Consider the following 22,788-nt stretch of genomic DNA (forward strand, 5'->3'; position numbering starts at 1 on the left):
TGAAAACATGAATGCTACCAAAGGGGACCCGGTACCCGTACTCAATTGAGCCGGCCTCGGGGCCCCAGCCCGCGTCGTCGATGTAGAGCTTGCCGCGATGACTCTTAGTCATCCGGCCTACAACGTAGCCCTCGAGTCCTTCAAAGCGGCCCTCCAAGAACCGAAAACCATCATGCGATAGCCCCATGGTGGGCGCCAACTGTCGTGGTTTTGTCACGGCAGATGTCCTAGAGAAAGGACTTAGTCGTGGAGCCATCGTGACGGGTTAGCTTGAAGGGGTTAAAGCGGACACAGGGACGCAAGAGAGTTTATACTAGTTCGGCCCCTTCAATGAAGGTAAAAGCCTACGTCTAGTTGTGATGGAATTGATGGGGTTTCGATGACTAGGGAGCAAACAAGCTTCGCGTATGTCTCGAGTTGTTGTCTGTTGTCCTTGAACCGCCGCCGGGTCGTCCCCTTATATACACGGGTGACTCCCGTCGGCTTATGGAGTCCCAATACCGGCTCATAGATGTGTCCGGTTTGGTCTCTATTTATTCCTAGCTTACAATACAAGTTAACTACTAACGCCGGTTTACGCCTACAGGACTTGAACCGACCATGGGCCTTGAGCCTTCCTCTGTCTTCTTGGGCTTTAACATACTTAACTACTGACGAAGTTAACCCGGCCCAGATAGGCTGGTTTACACCCAGTAGTAATATCCCCAACACCATCCCCACACTCCTCCACGACATGTCCCATACGACCACAGAAGTAGCAGAAATCTGGAAGTTTTTCATAGAACACCCAGTATCTCTTCCTCTCCTTCAAAGTAATATGGATAAACATTACTAATGGCAGAGATACATTCACAAACACCCGAACCCTCAAGAAGTTTGATGGATTAATCCTCCCTTCATTCACCGTAACTCTAAACGATGGTTCTCCTACCTTCTTTGCTACCTTCTTAGCCAATTCCTTCTTCCTCGTTAAACCATCTGGCAGGCCTTTTATCCTAACCCACAGTGGATACATGTTCAAATCTTACTCCTCCATGTTCGAGAAGCCATCATATTCTACCAACACCACAGGATCCCTCCTGAACTGCCAAGCTCCCCCTTCCATTACTTGCTTCCAATCTCCCAAACAATGGCACTGAGCCAAGAACAAGTTGGGTCCCTTGATGCTAAACGTTACCCCTTATGCACAAGCCCACACGTTCCTCATGGAGTTTAGCAAGGAGGCATGACTAAACGGCCGCAGGGTACGAACCCTAAATAGCGCCATCCAGCGCACGTCCTTAACCAACTTTGCAAACTCCCCGGACAAATCCAAGTCTACCTCCACTTCTCCTTGCAGTTTAAGATTCTCAAACACATCCTCCAAATCATGATCTGGACCATACTGGCCCCAATTTGCCTCCTCCGCTCCTGTCTGATCTTCCACAGCCTCCCCTCCCCCGATCTTTCTCCTTGCATCATCACCCTCTGCCGTATCACTCCCCGGATTCAGCCCGCCACCCGCAGATGGCGCCCTATGTTGGGGAACGTAGTAATTTCAAAAAATTTCCTACGCACACGCAAGATCATGGTGATGCATAGCAACAAGAGGGGAGAGTGTCGTCCACGTACCCTCGTAGACCGTTAAGCGGAAGCATTATGACAACGCGGTTGATGTAGTCGTACGTCTTCACGATCGACCGATCCTCAGTACCGAACATACAACACCTCCGCGTTCAGCACATGTTTAGCTCAGTGACATCCCGCGAACTCACGATCCAGTAGAGCTCGAGGGAGAGTTTCGTTAGCACGACGGCATGGTGACGATGTTGATGAAGCTACCGATGCAGGGCTTCGCCTAAGCACCGCTACGATATGATCGAGGTGGATTATGGTGGAGGGGGGCACCACAGACGGCTGGAAGAGATCAATGATCAACTTGTGTGTCCTAGGGTGCCCCTGCCCCCGTATATAAAGGAGCAAGGGGGGAGGCCGGCCGACCCTGTAGGGCGCGCTAGGAGGAGTCCTCCTCCTAATAGGAGTAGGACTCCCATCTTTCCTACTCCTACTAGGAGGGGGAAAGGAAGGGGGAAAAGGAGAAGGAAAGGGCCCCCCCTTCCTAGTCCAATTCGGACCCGAGGGGGAGGGGGCGTGCGGCCTGCCCTGCCAGCTCCTCTCTCTCTCAACTAGGGCCCAACAAGGCCCATTAACCCGCGGGGGTTCCGGTAAGCCCTCCAGCACTCCGGTAAAATCCCGATTTCACACGGAACTCTTCTGATGTCCAAATGTAGGCTTCCAATATATCAATCTTTATGTCTCAACCATTTTGAGATTCCTCGTCATGTTCGTGATCATATCCGGGACTCCGAACTACCTTCGGTACATCAAAACATATAAACTCATAATACCGATCATCACAGAACTTTAAGCGTGCGGACCCTACGGGTTCGAGAACTATGTAGACATGACCGAGACATGTCTCCGGTCAATAACCAATAGCGGAACCTGGATGCTCATATTGGTTCCTACATATTCTACGAAGATCTTTATCGGTCAAACCGCATAACAACATATGTTGTTCCCTTTGTCATCGGTATGTGATACGTCCATTTTGCATCATGCTTTTATATCGATATTTATTGCATTATGGGCTGTTACTACACATTATGCCACAATACTTATGCCTATTCTCTCTTATTTTACAAGGTTTACATAAAGAGGGAGAATGCCGCCAGCTGGGATCCTGGGCTGGAAAAGGAGCACATATTGGAGACCTATTCTGCATAGCTCCAAAAGTCCTGAAACTTCACAGAAGTCAATTTCAGAATATATAAAAAATACTGAGCGCAAGAAGTTCACCAGGGGGGCCACACCCTGCCCACGAGGGTGGGGGGCGCGCCTACCCCCTGGGCGTGCCCCCTACCTCATGGCCCCCCTGGTGGCCCTCCGATGGCCATCTTCTGCTATATGGAGTCCTTCGATGAGGAAAAAAAATCATAAGCCATCTTCCCGGACGAGACTCCGCCGCCACGAGACGGAACCTTGGCGGAACCAATCTAGGGCTCTGGTAGAGCTGTTCTGCCAGGGAAACTTCCCTCCGGGAGGGGGAAATCATCGCCATCGTCATCACCAACGCTCCTCTCATCGGGAGAGGGGAATCTGCATCAACATCTTCACCAGCACCATCTCCTCTCAAAACCATAGTTCATCTCTTGTATCCAATTCTTGTCTCCAAGTCCGGGATTGGTACCTGTGGGTTGCTAGAAGTGTTAATTACTCCTTGTAGTTGATGCTAGTTGGTTTATTTGGTGGAAGATCATATGTTCAGATCCTATATGCATATTTATACCCCTCTGATTATGAACATGAATATGCTTTGTGAGTAGTTACGTTTGTTCCTGAGGACATGGGAGAAGTCTTGCTATTAGTAGTCATGTGAATTTGGTATTCGTTCGATATTTTGATGAGATGTATGTTGTCTTTCCTCTAGTGGTGTTATGTGAACGTCGACTACATAACACTTCACCATTATTTGGGCCTAGAGGAAGGCATTGGGAAGTAATAAGTAGATGATGGGTTGCTAGAGTGATAGAAGCTTAAACCCTAGTTTATGCGTTGCTTCGTAAGGGGCTGATTTGGATCCATATGTTTCATGCTATGGTTAGGTTTACCTTAATACTTTTGTTGTAGTTGCGGATGCTTGCAATAGAGGTTAATCATAAGTGGGATGCTTGTCCATGTAAGGGCAGCACCCAAGCACCGGTCCACCCACATACCAAATTATCAAAGTACCGAATGCGAATCATATGAACGTGATGAAACCTAGCTTGACAATATTCCCATGTGTCCTCGGGAGCGCTTTACATCATATAAGAGTTTTTCCAGGCTTGTCCTTTGCTACAAAAAGGATTGGGCCACCTTGCTGTACTTTATTTACTTTTGTTACTTGTTGCTCGTTACAAATTATCCTATCACAAAACTATCTGTTACCTATTATTTCAGTGCTTGCAGAGAATACCTTGCTGAAAACCGCTTGTCATTTCCTTCTGCTCCTCGTTGGGTTCGACACTATTACTTATTGAAAGGACTGCGATAGATCCACTATACTTGTGGGTCATCAGTATGTTACTTGCTCGAGATTTGATCGTCGGTATCTTAATACCTAGCTCAATCTCATTACCGACAAGTCTCTTTAATCGTTCCGTAATGCATCATCCCACAACTAACTCATTAGTCACATTGCTTGCAAGGCTTATAGTGATGTGCATAATCAAGAGGGCCCAGAGATACCTCTCCGACAATCGGAGTGACAAATCCTATTCTTGATCTATGCCAACTCCACGAACACCATCAAAGACACCTGTAGAGCACCTTTATAATCACCCAGTTATGTTATGACGTTTGGTAGCACACAAAGTGTTCCTTCGGTATTCAGGAGTTGCATAATCTCATAGTCATAGGAACATGTATAAGTCATGAAGAAAGCAATAGCAGTAAACTAAACGATCATGTGCTAAGCTAACGGAATGGGTCATGTCAATCACATCATTCTGTCGGGGAATGCAGTAATTTCAAAAAAATTCCTACACACACGCAGGATCATTGTGATGCATAATAACGAGAGGGGAGAGTGTTTTCTACGTACCCTCGTAGACCGTAAGCGGAAGTGTTTATCAACGCGGTTGATGTAGTCGTACACCTTCACGATCCATCCCGATCAAGTACCGAATGTACGACACCTCCGCGTTTAGCACACGTTTAGCTCGATGACGTCCCCGCCTTCTCGATCCAGCAAGAGGGGCAAAGTAGTAGATGAGTTCCGGCAACACGACGGCGTGGTGACGGTGTTGGTGAAGAACAATCTCCGCAGGGCTTCGCCTAAGCACTACGAAAACTATGACGGAGGATAAACTAGAGGGGACGGGGTAGCCGGCACACGGCTTGGTGTTGCTTGATGTGTCTTCGGTGCTAGCCCTACCCCTCTATTTATATGTTGAGCCTTGGGGTCGAAACTTGGAGTAAAAGCCTCCACAAAGTCGGTTTCACCCGAAAGGCAAGAGTCCTTCTCGGACTCCAGGGCCAGACCCCAGGGTTCCTGGCGTCTGGTCCCAGATGCCACAAAACTTCCTTTTGCGCTTTCCAAAAACCTTGTGGGCTTTCCCCTTTGGCCCAAATAAAGTGTTCTCGTACCGAAACATTTCGGGAAACATCCGGAACCTCTTCCGGAGACGAAACACTATTATCCCATATATCAAACTTTATCTCCAGACCATTCCAGAGTTCCTCGTCATGTCCGTGATTTTATCCAGAACTCCGAACAACATTCGGTTACCAACATACATAACTCATAAATACTATATCGTCAATGAACGTTAAGCATGCGGACCCTACGGGTTCGAGAACTATGTAGACATGACTGAGACACTTCTCTGGTCAGTAATCAATAGAGGAACCTGGATGCCTATATTGGCTCCTACATATTCTACGAAGATCTTTATCGGTCGAACCGCATAACAATATACGTTGTTCCCTTTGTCATCGGTATGTTACTTGCCCGAGATTCGATCGTCGGTATCTCAATACCTAGTTCAATCTCGTTACCGGCAAGTCTCTTTACTTGTTCCGTAATACATCATCCTGTAACTAACTCATTAATTACAATGCTTGCAAGGCTTATAGTGATGTGCATTACCGAGTGGGCCCAGAGATACCTCTCCGACATTCGGAGTGACAAATCCTAATCTCGAAATACGCCAACTCAACAAGTACCTTCGGAGACACCTGTAGAGCACCTTTATAATCACCCAATTATGTTGTGACGTTTGGTAGCACACAAAGTGTTCCTCTAGTAAACGGGAGTTGCATAATCTCATAGTCATAGGAACATGTATAATTCATGAAGAAAGCAATAGCAACATACTAAATGATCAAGTGCTAAGCTAACGGAATGGGTCAAGTCAATCACATCATTCTCCTAATGATGTGATCCCGTTAATCAAATGAAAACTCATGTCTATGGTTAGGAAACTTAACCATCTTTGATTAACGAGCTAGTCAAGTAGAGGCATACTAGTGACACTATGTTTGTCTATGTATTCACACATGTATTATGTTTCCGGTTAATACAATTCTAGCATGAATAATAAACATTTATCATGAAATAAGGAAATAAATAATAACTTTATTATTGCCTCTAGGGCATATTTCCTTCAGTCTCCCACTTGCACCAGAGTCAATAATCTAGTTCACATCGCCATGTGATTTAACACAAATAGTTCACATCACCATGTGATTAACACCCATAGTTCACATCGTCATGTGACCAACACCCAAAGGGTATACTAGAGTGAATAATCTAGTTCACATCGCTATGTGATTAACACCCAAAGAGTACTAAGGTGTGATCATGTTTTTCTTGTGAGAGAAGTTTAGTCTACGGGTCTGCCACATTCAGATCCGTATGTATTTTGCAAATTTCTATGTCAACAAGGCTCTGCACGGAGCTACTCTAGATAATTGCTCCCACTTTCAAAATGTATCCAGATTGAGACTTAGAGTCATCTGGATCAGTGTCAAAATTTGCATCGACGTAACCCTTTACGGTGAACCTTTTGTCACCTCCATAATCGAGAAACATATCCTTATTCCACTAAGGATAATTTTGACCGCTGTCCAGTGATCTACTCCTAGATCACTATTGTACTCCCTTGCTAAACTCAGTGTAGGGTATACAATAGATCTGGTACACAACATGGCATACTTTATAGAAACTATGGCTGAGGCATAGGGAATGACATTCATTCTCTTTCTATCTTCGGCCGTGGTCGGGCTTTGAGTCTTACTCAATTTCACACATTGTAACACAGGTAATAACTCTTTCTTTGACTGTTCCATTTTAAACTACTTCAAAATCTTGTCAAGGTATGTACTCATTGGAAAAAACTTATCAAGTGTCTTGATCTATCTCTGTAGCTCTTGATGCTCAATATGTAAGTAGCTTCACCGAGGTATTTATTTGAAGAACTCCTTTCAAATAGTCCTTTATGCTTTCTAGAAAATTCTACATTATTTCCCATCAACAATTCACATATATTTATCACAAATGTTGTAGTGCTCCCACTCACTTTCTTGTAAATACAGACTTCACCACAAGTCTGTATAAAACTATATGCTTTGATCAATTCATCAAAGCGTATATTCCAACTCTGAGATGCTTGCACCACTCCATAGAAGGATCGCTGGAGCTTGCTCATTTTGTTAGCACCTTTAGGATCGACAAAATCTTCTGGTTGCATCATATACAACTCTTCTTTAAGAAATCCATTAAGGAATGTAGTTTTGACATCCATTTGCCAGATTTCATAAAATGTGGCAATTTGCTAACATGATTCGGACAGACTTAAGCATCGCTACGAGTGAGAAAATCTCATCGTAGTCAACACCTTGAACTTTGTCAAACAAGTCTAGCTTTGTAGATAGTAACACTACTATCAGCGTCTGTCTTCCTCTTGAAGATCCATTTATTTTCTATGGCTTGCCGATCATCGAGCAAGTCAACCAAAGTCCACACTTTGTTCTCATACATGGATCCCATCTCAGATTTCATGGCCTCAAGCCATTTCGCGGAATCTGGGCTCATCATTGCTTCCTCATAGTTCGTAGGTTCGTCATGGTCAATTAACATGACTTCCAGAACAGGATTGCCGTACCACTCTGGTGCGGATCTCACTCTGGTTGACCTACGAGGTTCGGTAGTAACTTGATCTGAAGTTACATGATCATCATCATTAGCTTCCTCACTAATTGGTGTAGGAGTTACAGAAACAGATTTCTGTGATGAACTACTTTCCAATAAGGGAGCAGGTACAGATACCTCATAAGGTTCTACTTTCCTCTCACTCACTTCTTTCGAGAGAAACTCCTTCTCTAGAAAGGATCCATTCTCAGCAACAAATATCTTGCCTTCAGATCTGTGATAGAAGGTGTACCCAACAGTTCATTTTGGGTATCCTATGAAGACGCATTTTCCGACTTGGGTTTGAGCTTATCAGGATGAAACTTTTTCACATAAGCATTGCAACCCCAAACTTTAAGAAACGATAACTTAGGTTTCTTGCTAAACCACAGTTCATACGGTGTCATCTCAACGGATTTAGATGGTGCCCTTTTTTAATGTGAATGCAGCTGTCTCTAATGCATAACCCCAAAACGATAGTGGTAAATCGGTAAGAGACATCATAGATTGCACTATATCAAATAAAGTACGGTTATGACGTTCGGACACACCATTACGCTGTGGTGTTCCAGGTGGCATGAGTTTGTGAAACTATTCCACATTGTTTTAATTGAAGACCAAACTTGTAACTCAAATATTCGCCTCTGCGATCAGATCGTAGAAACTTTATTTTCTTGTTACGATGATTTTCCACTTCACTCTGAAATTCTTTGAACTTTTCAAATGTTTCAGACTTATGTTTCTTCAAGTAGATATACGCATATCTGCTCAAATCATCTGTGAAGGTCAGAAAATAACGATACCCACCGCGAGCCTCAACACTCATCGGACCTCATACACCGGTATGTATTAAATCCAATTAGTCAGTTGCTCGCTCCATTGTTCTTGAGAACGGAGTCTTAGTCATCTTTGCCCATGAGGCATGGTTCGCAAGCTTCAACTGATTCGTAATCAAGTGATTCCAAAAGCCCATCAGTATGGGTTTTCTTCATGCGCTTTACACCAATATGACCTAAACGGCAGTGCCACAAATAAGTTGCACTATCATTATTAACTTTGCATCTTTTGGCTTCAATATTATGAATATGTGTATCACTACGATCGAGATTCAACAAACCATTTTCATTGGGTGTATAACCATAGAAGGTTTTATTCACGTAAACAGAATAACAATTATTCTCTAACTTAAATGAATAACCGTATTGCAATAAACATGATCAAATCATATTCATGCTCAACGCAAACACCAAATAACACTTATTTAGGTTCGACACTAATCCCAAAAGTATAGGGAGTGTGCGATGATGACCATATCATTCTTGTAACTACTTCCAACACACATCGTTACTTCACACTTAACTAGTCTCTGTTCGTTCTGCAACTCCCGTTTCAAGTTACTACTCTTAGCAACCGAACTAGTATCAAATACCGAGGGTTTGCTATAAACACTAGTAAAGTACACATCAATAACATGTATATCAAATATACCTTGGTTCACTTTGCCATCCTTATTCTCTGCCAAATACTTGGGGCAATTCTGCTTTCAGTGACCAGTTCCTTTGTAGTAGAAGCACTTAGTCTCAGGCTTAGGTCTAGACTTGGGCTTCTTCACTTGAGTAGCAACTTTCTTGCCGTTCTTCTTGAAGTTCCTCTTCTACCCTTTGCCCTTTACTTGAAACTAGTGGTCTTGTCAACCATCAACACTTGATGCTTTTCTTGATTTCTACCTTCATCGATTTCCGTATCATGAAGAGCTTGGGGATCGTTTCCGTTATCCCTTGCATATTATAGTTCATTACGAAGTTCTAGTAACCTGGTGATAGTGACTAGAGAATTCTGTCAATCACTATCTTATCTGGAAGATTAACTCCCACTTGATTCAAGTGATTGTAGCACTCATACATTCTAAGCACATGCTCACAAGCTGAGCTATTCTCCTCCATCTTGTAGGCAAAGTGCTTGTCAAAGGTCTCATACCTTTCGACATGGGCATGAGTCTGAAATACTAATTTCAACTCTTGGAACATCTCATATGCTCCGTGGCATTCAAAACGTCTTTGAAACCCCGATTCTAAGCTGTAAAGAATGGTGCACTAAACTATCAAGTAGTCATCATATCGAGCTCGCCAAACGTTCATAACATCTGCATCTACTCCTGCAATCGGTCTGTCACCTAGCGGTGCATTGATACGTCCATTTTGCATCATGCTTTTATATCAATATTTATTGCATTATGGGCTGTTATTACACATTATGTCACAATACTTATGCCTATTCTCTCTTATTTTACAAGGTTTACATAAAGAGGGAGAATGCCGGGAGCTGGGATTCTGGGCTGGAAAAGGAGCAAATATTAGAGACCTATTCTGCATAGCTCCAAAAGTCCTGAAACTTCACGGAAGTCATTGTCAGAATATATAAAAAATACTGAGCGCAAGAAGTTCCGGAGGGGGGCCACACCCTGCCCACGAGGGTGGGGTCGCGCCCTACCCCCCTGGGCGCCCCCTGCCTCGTGGGCCCCCTGGTGGCCCTCCGATGCCCATCTTCTGCTATATGGAGTCTTTCAATGAGGAAAAAAAAATCATAAGCTAGCTTTCGGGACGAGACTCCACCGCCATGAGGCGAAACCTTGGCGGAACCAATCTAGGGCTCTAGCGGAGCTGTTCTGCCAGGGAAACTTCCCTTCGGGAGGGGGAAATCATCGCCATCACCAACGATCCTCTCATTGGGAGGGGGTCAATCTCCATCAACATCTTCACCAGCACCATCTCCTCTCAAACCCTAGTTCATCTCTTGTATCCAATTCTTGTCTCTAAGTCTGGGATTGGTACCTGTGGGTTGTTAGTAGTGTTAATTACTCCTTGTAGTTGATGCTAGTTGGTTTATTTGGTGGAAGACCATATGTTCAGATCCTATATGCATATTAATACCCCTCTGATTATGAACATGAATATGCTTTGTGAGTAGTTACGTTTGTTCCTGAGGACATGAGAGAAGTCTTGCTATTAGTAGTCATGTGAATTTGGTATTCGTTCGATATTTTGATGAGATGTATGTTGTCTCTCCTCTAGTGGTGTTATGTGAACGTAGACTACATGACACTTCACCATTATTTGGGCCTAGAGGAAGGCATTGGGAAGTAATAAGTAGATGATGGGTTGCTAGAGTGACAGAATCTTAAACCCTAGTTTATGCGTTGCTTCGTAAGGGGCTGATTTGGATCCATATGTTTCATGCTATGGTTAGGTTTACCTTAATACTTTTGTCGTAGTTGCGGATGCTTGCAATAGTGGTTAATCATAAGTGGGATGCTTGTCCAAGTAAGGACAGCACCCAAGCACAGGTCCACCCACATACCAAATTATCAAAGTACCGAATGCGAATCATATGATCATGATGAAACCTAGCTTGACGATAATTCCCATGTGTCCTCGGTAGCGCTTTTCTCTATATAAGAATTTGTCCAGGCTTGTCCTTTGCTACAAAAAGGATTGGGACACCTTGCTGCACTTTATTTACTTTTGTTACTTGTTGCTCGTTACCAATTATCTTATCACAAAACTATCTGTCACCTATAATTTCAGTGCTTGCAGAGAATACCTTGCTGAAAACTGCTTATCATTTCCTTCTGGTCCTCGTTGGGTTCAACACTCTTACTTATCAAAAGGACTATGATAGATCCCCTATACTTGTGGGTCATCATGCATCAAGGACACAATTCTTCTGTGCAGCAATGAGGATAATCCTCAGATCACGGATCCAATCCGCATCATTGCTACTAACATCTTTCAACTTAGTTTTTTCTCTAGGAACATATCAAAATAAACGGGGAGCTACATCGCGAGCTATTGATCTACAACATAGTTATGCAAATACTATCAGGACTAAGTTCATGATAAATTAAAGTTCAATTAATCATATTACTTAAAAACTCCCACTTAGATAGACATCCCTCTAGTCATCTAAATGATCACGTGATCCAAATCAACTAAACCATGTCCGATCATCACATGAGATGGAATAGTTTTTAATGGTGAACATCACTATGTTGATCATATCTACTATATGATTCACGCTCGACCTTTCGGTCTCCAGTGTTTCGAGGCCATATCTGCATATGCTAGGCTCGCCAAGTTTAACCTGAGTATTCTGCGAGTGCAAAACTGGCTTGCACCCGTTGTAGATGAACGTAGAGCTTATCACACCCAATCATCACGTGGTGTCTCGGCACGATGAACTTTGGCAACGGTGCATACTCAGGGAGAACACTTTTACCTTGAAATTTAGTGAGAGATCATCTTATAATGCTACCGTCAAACAAAGCAGAATAAGATGCATAAAGGATAAACATCACATGCAATCAATATAAGTGATATGATATGGCCATCATCATATTGTGCTTGTGATCTCCATCTCCGAAGCACCGTCATGATCACCATCGTCACGGGTGCGACACCTTGATCTCCATCGTAGCATCGTTGTCGTCTCGCCAGCTATTGCTTCTACGACTATTGCTACCGCTTAGTGATAAAGTAAAGCAATTACAGGGCGATTGCATTGCATACAATAAAGCGACAACCATATGGCTCCTGCCAGCTACCGATAACTCAGTTACAAAACATGATCATCTCATACAACAAAATATAGCATCACGTCTTGACCATATCACATCACAACATGCCCTACAAAAACAAGTTAGACGCCCTCTACTTTGTTGTTGCAAGTTTTACGTGGCTGCTACGGGCTGAGCAAGAACCATTCTTACCTATGCATCAAAACCACAATGATAGTTTGTCAAGTTAGCGCTGTTTTAACCTTCGCAAGGACCTGACGTAGCCACACTTGGTTCAACTAAAGTTGGAGAAACTGACACCCGCCAGCCACCTGTGTGCAAAGCACGTCGGTAGAACCAGTCTCGCGTAAGCGTATGTGTAATGTCGGTCTGGGCCGCTTCATCCAACAATACCGCCGAACCAAAGCATGACATGCTGGTAAGCAGTATGACTTGTATCGCCCACAACTCACCTGTGTTCTACTCGTGCATATAACATCTACGCATAAAACTGGCTCTGATGCCACTGTCGGGGAACGTAGTAATTTCAAAAAAATTCCTACGCACACGCAGGATCATGGTGATGCATAGCAACGAGAGGGGAGAGTGTTGTCTACGTACCCCCGTAGACCGTAAGCGGAAGCGTTTATCAACGCGAATGATGTAGTCGTACACCTTCACGATCCATCCCGATCAAGTACCAAACGTACGGCACCTCCGCATTCAGCACATGTTCAGCTCGATGACATCCTCGCCTTCTCGATCTAGCAAGAGGGGCAAAGTAGTAGATGAGTTCTGAAAGGATCAAGAAGAGGTGTCTAGAGAGGGGGGGGGGTGATTAGACACTAGGTGCTAAAAGTTGCAGTTTTTAAATTCTTTAGGTTGAAGTGGATTTTTGGCACAAGTTTAACAAATACAATACAAATCAAGCAAGCATGCAAAGAGTATATGAGCAGAGGAAAGTAAAGCATGCAGCTTGCAAGAATGTAAAGTGAAGGGTTTGGAAGATTCAAACGCAATTGGAGACACAGATGTTTTTGTCGTGGTTCTGATAGGTGGTGCTATCGTACATCCACATTGATGGAGACTTGGAAGGTTAACGGTTGCGCAAGTCCACGGAGGGCTCCACCCACGAAGGGTCCATGAAGAAGCAACCTTGTCTATCCCACCATGGCCATCACCCATGAAGGACTTGCCTCACTAGCGATAGATCTTCACGAAGTAGGCGATCCCCTTGCCCTTACAAACTCCTTGGTTCAACTCCACAATCTTGTCGGGGGCTCCCAAGTGACACCTAGCCAATCTAGGAGACACCACTCTCCAAGAAGTAACAAATGGTGTGTTGATGATGAACTCCTTGCTCTTGTGCTTCAAATGATAGTCTCCCCAACAGTCAACTCTCTCTCACAGGATATGGATTTGGTGGAAAGAAGGTTTGAGTGGAAAGCAACTTGGGGAAGGCTAGAGATCAAGATTCATATGGTAGGAATGGAATATCTTGGTCTCAACACAAGTGTAGGTGGTTCTATCTCAGAAAATATAGGTTGGAAGTGTAGGTTTGTTCTGATGGCTCTCTCCACGAATGAAGAGGAGGTGGAGGGGTATATATAGCCTCCACACGAAATCTAACCATTACACATAACTTTCCAAACTCGGTGGGTCCGAATGATTAAACTTGGTCGGACCGATTCAGCAAAGCTAGTGACCGTTAGGGTTTTCAGTGGGACCGACATGCAAATCGGTAGGACCGATATGATTAGGGTTAGGGCATAACGTAATCTCGGTGAGACCGATTACACAAACTCGATGAGACCGATTTTGGTAATAAGCTAACGAGAGTTGGTCAGGTAAACTCAGTGGGCCCGATCGCTCATTTCGATGAGACCGAAATGTTAGAAAAGGGAACCAGAGAGTTTACATTGCAGTTTCGGTGGGACCGATCGCAAGTTATGGTGAGACCGAAAGTATTACAATAGGCAACAGAGAGTTTGCAATCCCATCTCGGTGAGACCGAGATCCCTATCGGTGAGGCCGATTTGCCTAGGGTTTGTGGCATTGGCTATGACATTTGAAACTCGGTGGCGCCGGATAGAAAGAATTGATGGTGCTGAGTTTGACTTTTGGTTTAGGTCATATGTGGATGTGAGAAAGTAGTTGAGGGTTTTGGAGCATATCACTAAGCATTTTGAGCAAGAGCCTCATTAAGAAACACCTCATCCCTCCTTGATAGTATTGGCTTTTCCTATAGACTCAATGTGATCTTGGATCACTAAAATAGAAAAATGTAGAGTCTTGAGCTTTGAGCTTGAGCCAATCCTTTGTCCTTAGCATCTTGAAGGGGTTTCACATCCTCTAGTCCATGCCACTTCACTGTTGAACTTATCTGAAACATACTAGATAAGAATGTTAGTCCAACAAGAGATATGTTGACATTAATTACCAAAACCACCTAGGGAGCACTTGTGCTTTCAATCTCCCGCTTTTTGGTAATTGATGACAACATACATCAAATCTTTAGATCAAGATATTAAGAGTAGTAAGTAAAGCTTTGGAAAGACATGTAACTTGCATAGGCTACCCCTACATGTATGCAATTATGTGATTATGGAATATAGGGGCATGTGAATGCATAAACATGACAGAGTAAGCAATGTGTTACATGTATCTTGGCTATATGCATCAGAGCAAATGATGAAAATATGAGAAATGTACCTTCATGCTCATGAGTCCTCCTTGCAAACAGTATGTACATCAGCAAGAAATTCTCATTCACATGACTGTGATGCATATACTTACCTTGTGGTCTTGAGTTGGCTTAGGATGGGATGAACCTACGTAAACAAGGTTAGATAACACAGATACACCTACTGGCCAGAGCAAACAAGAGAAACCACAAGAGTACCAAGACTGGGATGGCATGTAGAGTGAGTATGAAGTACCACATTGGATAAAAACATGTCCCCAAAGGTAAAGATGTGCAATAAATTCAAGGATTTCCTTCCCTTATATGTCTTGCTCCCCCTGAATCTAACATGGGATATTGGGAGAAGATAGGGAACAAAAAATCAGAGCAAAATTAGAGCTCAAAGGAAATAAACAGAGCTAATGCAATCAAGCAAATATTAACATGTCTTTCCCTTCTTGAAGACATGTGACTTCTCTCCTCTTGAACACCAAGCATCTGGGGTCTCTTTCTTCCCTAGAGTATTCACTCCCCCTATAGATATGATTAAGCTTTGATGTGATGGTCTCTCTCTCTCCCTTTGACATCAATTTCCAAGAAGGGTTCTTCTGGATTTTTGTCATGATGGGTTTGGTCCTTGAGTCACAGAACAAAGCGGCAATTTGAGTAGGATGCTGGTCGAGGACAAGATTCATTGAGTGAAGCTGGATTAAAAAGAATTCAGAAACAAGTGGCAAGATGTTTTTCATGTAGTGAAATCGGTAGCATCGAGTTTGGTATTTCGGTGGCACCGAAAGGGTTCGGTTGGACCGAAGTAAACAACCCAGTGTGACCGAGTTCATCGCAGAGAAAACACTTGTCACCTTAGCTCACTAGACAAGTAAGATCTCACAAGGATTTGCAAGGAATTTAATGCAGAAGATGCAGAACAGAAAAATAAAAGAGAAGAAACTAAAAAGAATCTAGATGAAGTTGAAGAGGGAAACAAATATGCATGAGACAAATGCAAGAGCACAGAAAAGAACACAAGAGAACTTCATCTAGAATTGGGCGGTGACAAAGTCACCTATGTTAGAGTATATTGACTTAGGAGTCAAGTGAGATCACTTGATCTTTGGTCATACTCATCATTTAAGCTCAAAATGGGGTTACCATTTTTCGTCAAAGCATCTTGATGTATTCACATCTTGTTGAGTTGCTTTATCCCATGACTTGGAGTAAAGCTTCTCTAAGATGGAATAACATACCTCGGGTGGTGGTGTTGATCATGATCATGTAGTTGAACTTCTGAGGGTTGGCTCAAGGTTGATGTAGCTCATCAAGAGTTGGGAGCACCACTTGGAGTTTGAGTTCATCTACCTACATGGGTTAGTTTTTGCAAGGAAGAGCACTTGTGTATCCAAAATGACAATCATGATAGAATTTGTCAAAGGATTTGTTTGAATGGTTGTGTGCTTCCTTTTCTTCATCCACCATTGTGTAGCGACTTGGTGATGTAGAAATTGCTCAAGATGTGAGTGAGTTGCAATCTCATAGATTTCGATTCATCCAAGTACCTACACGGGTTAGATAGCATGCAAGGTGCAAATATATCCAAGACATAAGATAGTCAACATAAGAGAAATATCAAGGATTAGTCATAAGCTCATGCCTTGCATCTATTAAATGGACTTCCTACTCCAAGTTTGAAGCATCAATGATGTTCAATTCACCTCTTAACCTGCAAAACACTTTCTCATCAAGTGGTTTGGTAAATATATCCGCCAATTGCTTATCGGTGCGAACATGCTTAAGATTAATTTCCCCTTTGGCAACATGATCTCGAATGAAATGATGATGAACTTCAATATGCTTAGTTCGAGAATGTTGCACGGGATTGTGAGCAATCTTAATGGAACTTTCATTGTCACAAAGCAGTGGAACATGTTTCACATTGATCCCATAATCTTTAAGAGTTTGGGTCATCCAAAGTAATTGAGCACAACATGATCCAGCGGCAATGTACTCTGCTTCGGCGGTGGATAAGGATACCGAGTTTTGTTTCTTGGAGGACCAAGAGACAAGAGATCTACCAAGAAATTGACAAGTACCCGAAGTTGACTTTCTATCAACCTTGTCACCGGCATAGTCCGAATCGGAGTAGCCAACAAGATCAAAGGAAGCCCTCTTTGGATACCAAATGCCAAAGTTTGGTGTATGGATTAAGTATCTCACTATCCTTTTCACGGCCTTAAGATGGCATTCTTTAGGAGCGGCTTGATATTGTGCACACATGCACACACTTAGCATAATATCGGGACATGAAGCACATAGATATAACAATGAACCAATCATAGAGCGATAAACCTTTTGATCAACCGGTTCACCATCTTTGGTTAAATCAAGATGTCCACTAGTAGGCATGGGTCTAGTCATACCTTTGCATTCTTGCATATTGAAATTCTTGATAAGTCCTTGGTGTACTTTGTTTGAGATACAAAGGTGCCTTCCTTAGTTTGCTTGATTTGCAAACCGAGAAAGAATTTGAGTTCACTCATCATCGACATCTCAAACTTCTCCGACGTTAGTTTTCCAAACTTTTCACTAAAAAGAGGGTTAGTTGATCCAAATATAATATCATCGACATAAATTTGGCATACAAATAGTTCTCCATTAACCCTTTTAGTAAAAAGAGTAGAATCTATTTTTCTAATTTCAAAGCCCTTTTCAATAAGAAACTTGGTTAAGCATTTATACCATGCTCTAGGAGCTTGTTTAAGACCATAAAGAGCTTTGTGAAGTTTGTAAACATGATTAGGTTTCTTAGGATTGACAAATCCAGGAGGTTGCTTAACATAAACTTCCTCCTCTATTTCACCATTCAGAAAAGCACTTTTAATGTCCATTTGGTATAAGGTGATATCATGATGATTAGCATAGGCAAGTAAGATGCGAATGGACTCAAGTCTAGCAACGGGGGCATACGTCTCACCATAGTCCATACCTTCGAATTGAGTGTAGCCTTGGGCGACTAGGCATGCTTTGTTGCGGACGACTTGACCATCTTCATCTTGCTTGTTACGAAACACCCATTTGGTACCAATGATGTTGTGGTTGTTGTCAGGCTTTTCAACCAATGTCCACATTTGATTTCTCTCAAAGTTGTGTAGCTCTTCATGCATAGCATTTACCCAATCTGGATCTTCCAATGCTTCTTCAACCTTCATAGGTTCGATGCAAGAGATGAATGAGTAATGTTCACAAAAGTTAGCTAAATGAGTTTTTGAGCGAGTGATTCTCCCGGTTTGGATATCATTGTAGATTTGCTCGACGGGATGATCTTTAGCAATTCTTGCTTGAACTCGTGAAAGCTTTTGCTTGGATCTTGGTTGAACATCTTCTTCATCTTGTTCTTCTTCTTGGCCTTCTTCATTTTGACATTGTCATTCTCTTGTCGTGGTGGAGAAGGAGGTTGTTGGCGTTACTCTTGATGCACTTCCTCGTTTTCTTCATCTTGATGTGTCCCACTTGTGGATGCTTCCGTATCAACTCTTGGTTCACCTTGTCGTGATGTAGAAGCTTCCACTTGGACAGAGGAGGTACTCTCGCTCACCTTAGTTGGACGAATCTTGCCAATAGACAAGTCTTGGATTGCTTCCGAAGGGTCTTTGTCTCCTACATCAATTGGCAATTGCTCTACTTGTGAGCTGTTAGATTCATCAAACTTCACATCTACCGTCTCTTCAACCTTTCGGGTGAAATTGTTGTAGACATGGTATGTGTGAGAGTTTGAGCCATAACCAAGTAGGAAAACTTCATGAGACTTAAGAGCAAATTTAGAACGATGATGCTTATCAAGAATGTAGCACTTTGAGCCGAATACTCGAAAGTATCCAACTTGTGGTTTGTTACCGGTGAGGAGCTCATATGCCGTCTTGCCAAGTAGCTTGTGAAGATACGAGCGATTTGTTGCATGACAAGCTGTCTCAACAGCTTCCGCCCAAAAGTGTTTTGGCATCTTGTACTCATCAAGCATCGTTCTTGCCATCTCAATAAGAGTCCGGTTCTTCCTCTCAACGACTCCATTTTGTTGAGGTGTGTACGTAGCCGAGAACTCATGTGAAATCCCTTCTTCGTCAAGAAAGGTATCCACGTTTGTGTTCTTAAACTCTGTTCCGTTGTCGCTTTGAACCTTCTTGATTTTTACGTCAAATTGATTTTGGGCCTTCCTAGCGAAGTTTTTGAAGATCTTTTGAACCTGCGATTTGTCATCAAGAAAGAACACCCACGTAAATCTTGAAAAATCATCAACTATGACTAGTCCAAATGAGTTACCATCGAGACTCTTGTAGGTATTTGGACCAAAGAGATCCATGTGAAGTAGCTCGAGTGGTCTTCTCGTGGTCATGATGTTCTTTGCACGATGACTTCCTCCAACTTGTTTCCCTGCCTGACAAGCACTAAAAAGTCTATCCTTGTCAAATATAACATCTTTTACTCCAAGGATATGATCACCTTTAATAAGCTTGTCAAGGTTTCGCATACCAACATGACCTAATCGTCTATGCCATAACCAACCTTTAGAAGATTTAGCAATTAAGCAAGTTCTAGGTTGAGCCTTTTTAGTGAAATCAACAATGTAAAGATCACCTCTACGTATTCCAGTAAAGACCATTTTACGATTGTGTCTATGAAACACTTGGCAATCTACTTCAGTGAATAGGATATTGAAACCGAAATCAGCAAGTCTAGATACTGAAAGTAAGTTGTACCCAAGAGATTCAACGAGCATGACATTTTGTATGGGGCTATCATGTGAGATGGCCACTGAGGGAGTCCGGGATTAGGGGTCTCCGGACAGCCGGACTATATCCTTTGGCCGGAGTGTTGGACTATGAAGATACAAGATTGAAGACTTCGTCTCATGTCCGGATGGGACTCTACTTGGCGTGGAAGGCAAGCTTGGCAGTACGGATATGGATATCTCCTCCTTTGTAACCGACCTTGTGTAACCCTAACCCTCTCTGGTGCCTATATAAACCGGAGGGTTTTAGTCCATAGGACAACATACAATCATACCATAGGCTAGCTTCTAGGGTTTAGCCTCTCCGATCTCGTGGTAGATCAACTCTTGTAATACTCATATCATCAAGAATAAATCAAGCAGGACGTAGGGTTTTACCTCCATCAAGAGGGCCCGAACCTGGGTAAAACATTGTGTCCCCTGCCTCTTATTACCATCCGCCTTAGATGCACAGTTCGGGACCCCCTACCCGAGATCCGCCAGTTTTGACACCGACATTGGTGCTTTCATTGAGAGTTCCTCTGTGTCGTCGCCGTTAGGCTTGATGGCTCCTTCTATCATCGATAGCGATGCAGTCCAGGGTGAGACTTTTCTCGCCAGACAGATCTTTGTGTTCGGCGGCTTCTCACTGCGGGCCAACTCGCTTGGCCATCTGGAGCAGATCGAAAGCTACGCCCCTGGCCATCAGGTCAGGTTTGGAAGCTTAAATTACATGGCTGATATCCACGGAGACTTGATCTTTGACGGATTCGAGCCCCTGCCTTGTGCTCCACATGGTCACGATGAGTACGATTTAGCTCTACCATCGTACCATATTCAGGAGATCGCACCGGCAGCCGCTCCGAGCCTCAATTCGGAGCCAGTTGCGCCATCCATGGACGGGTGGATTGACCCCGTCACGGAGGCCGTATCCTCAGCGGCGATCGAGCCGAATATCGACCTTACCCTTCACGAGAGCCGTGTTGCCAAACTGCCGGATCCTTCCCCGGCCACGGACTCCGAACCGCCTGCGCCCGTGCCTATCAAATCCGACTGGGCACCAATCATGGAGTTCACCTCCGCAGATATCTTTCAGCACTCGCCCTTCGGAGACATACTGAATTCATTAAAGTCTCTCTCCTTGTCAGGAGATTCCTGGCCGAACTATGTCCGGCAGGATTGGGATGCGGATGACAAAGAAATTCGCTGCCCACCCACCACCCACTTAGTAGCCACTGTCGATGACTTAACCGACATGCTCGACTTCGACTCCGAAGACATCGACGATATGGACGACGATGCAGGAGACGAACAGGAACCACTGCCCACAAGGCACTGGCCGCCCACTTCATCACATGATGTATACATGGTGGACACACCAAAAGAAAATGACGGCGAGGAACGGAAGGACGCAACGAAGGGTTGTCCCCTCGAGAAGCAGTCAAAGCGGCGGCGTAAGCGCTGCTCCAAATCCCGCCTCGGCAGAAACAACAATCATATAGACCCAACGTTAGAGCAGGGTGAACCATCGCCGGACCACGGCAACACAGAGAATCAAACCGAACAACCCGACTCTGTCAAAGATAATAGTTCGGACGACATCACACCGGATAGACACCCAGAGCAACAGAATGCCCGTCAAAGGCTTGTTGCCACCGTGAGGAGTCTAAAAAGGCAGAAGCAAGGACTCAAGGCTGCGCAAGACACACTCAGAATCAGATGGAGTAAAGTACTCAACACAGCAGCGAAGTACGGCGACAATCGCCCCACCAAGAGCTACCCGAAGCGGAAGTTTCTACCTGAATTTGATGAGGAGGCCTTAGATCCCCCGCAACCAAAAATTAAAACGGCCATCTGACCGGATAGACGACCTCACGGCCAACATAGAGCGGCAAACAACGCCGCACATAAGCCAATACGCGATCCACGCAAGGGCTCGCATCAAAAGGACGGCGCAACCAGATCATCTATGGACCACACAAGTGCGCTCCAGCATACGATGCAACACAACAAACATCCAAACAACGTGGTACACCTAGATACAGGGGTGCCGCACACCCCCTATGTTTCACCGACGAGGTGCTGGACCATGAATTTCCAGAGGGATTCAAACCCGTAAACATAGAGGCATACGACGGAACAATAGACCCTGGGGTCTGGATTGAGGACTATATCCTCCATATCCATATGGCTCGAGGAGATGATCTCCACGCCATTAAGTATTTACCCCTCAAACTCAAAGGGCCAACTCGGCACTGGCTTAAAAGCCTCCCCGAAAGCTCCATTGGAAGCTGGGAAGAGCTCGAAGACACTTTTTGGGAAAATTTTCAAGGGACTTATGTCCGACCTCCGGATGTGGACGATTTAAGTCATATAACTCAACAGCCCGGAGAGTCAGCCCGAAAGCTCTGGAACAGGTTTCTTACTAAAAAGAACCAAATAGTCGACTGTCCGAACGCTGAAGCCTTGGCAGCTTTTAAACACAGCGTCCGAGACAAATGGCTTGGCAGACATCTCGGCCAAGAAAAGCCGAGAACAATGGCAGCATTAACAAGCCTCATGACCCGCTTTTGCGTGGGCGAGGACAGCTGGCTAGCCCGATGCAGCACCAGCGACCCAAGTACATCCGAAGTTAGTTATGGAAACGGGAAATCACGACGCAGCAAAAACAATAAGCGCCGGAATAAAGAAGACAACCCAAAGAGCACAGCGGTAAACGCCGGATTCAGAAGCTCTCGGCCAGGTTAGCAAAAGCCGCCCTCTAAAGGCGCCAGAGATGAACTGTCCAGCCTAAACAAAATTCTGGACCAAATATGTCAGATCCATAGCACCCTCGATAAACCTGCAAATCATACCCACAGAGAATGTTGGGTCTTCAAGCAGTCCGGCAAGCTCAACGCCGAACACAAGGGGCAGGATACACCAAGCGAAGACGAGGATGAGCCTCACAAGCAAAGCACTGGGGAATAGAAGAAATTTCCACCAGAAGTCAAAACAGTAAACGTGTTACACGTGATAAAGGGGAGAAACAAAGCGGCACTCCTAGATAAATATGCCCAAGGGCCTATCACCGCGGA

This window comes from Triticum urartu, chromosome 5A (genome assembly GCF_056163025.1).
Source record: "Triticum urartu cultivar PI428250 chromosome 5A, HENAU_Tu73, whole genome shotgun sequence".
In the NCBI taxonomy this organism is placed as follows: Eukaryota; Viridiplantae; Streptophyta; class Magnoliopsida; order Poales; family Poaceae; genus Triticum; species Triticum urartu.